Below are 2,001 nucleotides of genomic sequence, written 5' to 3'. Positions count from 1 at the left end.
TCAATCACTCTACAGATAATCCAACCACTGGAGCGGATCGAACTCTTCGTCAAGTTTCCAACGCACTTGGAATCACTCAAATCCGAGTTCGGACGAAGAAGTTACGGGGAAAAACAATCAACGGAGCGTCTCAGGCTAAGTTGGGACACCCGGGGTGTCTCGGAAAAGTCGAAACACCCCAGGGGTGTCTCGGCCAAGCCGAGACACCCCAGGGGTGTCTCGGCCAAGCCGAGACACCCCAGGGGTGTCTAGGCTTTTCCTAGACACCCCAGGGGTGTCTAGGCACCCTAGATGCCCTCATGCCTATAAATAGTGCCCTTAGCCCTCACTTTTAAGGGGATCTGGATTTTTGGAGAAGTTGGCGAAGCCCTGCTGCAGTGAAGAGTGGTCGAGCGCTTCAACCGAGGAGGAGAGAGGTCTTCATCAGATTCTTCATCACCCTTGCCCCTTTCCTTAGTATTACCCTTCACCGGTAATCACTAAGAAGAGCAGATATCTCGTTTTAGCCGAGATAGACGCTTCAGGCTTCTAGATCTCACGCGGATCGACGAAGCTCTGTCTGATTTTTCAGGAACAGATCTGAGTGCCAGGTAGTCCACGGATATTGACGTCCCCGTCACAGGTAAAAGACCCACGCAAGCAGAAGACCGATAAACGATCTCTGCGTTTGTTTTGACGAGAGTTGTAACTTTTGTTTTCATTGTGTAAAAGTCTTATAAAAAGACAATCTTTTTTTGATTTCATTGTAACGACTAAAGTTGTAATGAATACAGCAATGAATACAACAATTTTCGACGCAAACAAACATGTCAGTGGCAGCTTATGAAAGCAAATTCAAGGGTCTACTTAGATTTACGAGAATGTGGCATACAGGGGAGTGTCAGGCTCAGATGTTTTTGATGGGACTTCGCCCAAGCCTATGTCGCTATCTAGTGTCTAGACGATTTCACTCAGTGCGAGAGGTAGCTGATGCCGCCATCTCACAGGAGACTAAGACCACCATTTTTCAAAAGAGCAGAGACGGAAGTTCTAGAGCGAGACAGTTCGGGGATAAAGGCAAGGGCAAGAGATCATTTTTAGGGCCCGGAGGACCCCAGCAATAGAGCAAAGGTTCTCAGCAGTAGCAGCAAGACCCTCATAAGAAGGGACTACAGCAGGATCAGAGAGCACCGCAGAAACACAAATTTTAGGGTGCTTGTTTTCACTGCCATAAGTTCGGTCATAGAGCTATAGAGTATCGCAGTGCACCAGCAGGAGGTCAGCAGGGCAAAGGTCAGTTTAAGCACTACAACCGAAGCCAGGACCAGCAGCCGAGACTGTTCGCGGGAAAAGTTGGTGTTTTCTTCATTATCGATTCCATTGCACTCAGTTAACAACTTTATGCGTTACAAAGAGATCCGGTCTTTTTATAAGATCCGGCTTACAATGAAAATCAAAATAAAACAAAGAAATCAAAATTACAACTTCTCTCTTTTACCGAACAAATCACAAGATCCTGTTATCCGGTCTCTTGCTTTGTGGGTTGTTTGCCTGCGCCGGGGTTGCTTACCGTGGACCACCGCGTGATCTGGATCCAAGCAGATCTACGACGTATTACGGGTATTATCCCACCAAGGAGATAATAGCCGGGAGGGATCGTTTCACCAAGGAAACGACCGCTCGAATCTCGGGATCTAAGAACCAAGCTTAGATCCGGAGTGTAACGACGTAGATCTGAGGATTAGACTCTCTCGAACTCCTGCCTTTTTCGGTGCGGGTGCTCGCTAAGAATCAAATCCGGGTCTCCAAGTCTTCAAGCCTTCAGATCTCCGAGTTGAGGTGACAATCCGGCAGAGTTTCGGCTCTCTCAAAAGTTTCAGAAGAAGTCCCTCAAATGAACAACCACCCCCCCTATTTATAGCCTCTCTGAACTGTGCCTTTGTGCACAAGAGAGAGAGGGGGGGGAGTCGGGCCACCTGAGGGTGGCTCGGCTCATGCCGAGCCACCCTGAGGTGGCTCGGC

This window comes from Asparagus officinalis, chromosome 10 (assembly GCF_001876935.1).
Source record: "Asparagus officinalis chromosome 10, Aspof.V1, whole genome shotgun sequence".
NCBI classification, from domain to species: Eukaryota; Viridiplantae; Streptophyta; class Magnoliopsida; order Asparagales; family Asparagaceae; genus Asparagus; species Asparagus officinalis.
The sequence above is the reverse complement of the archived record's forward strand: the minus strand, read 5'-3'. Positions refer to the sequence as shown.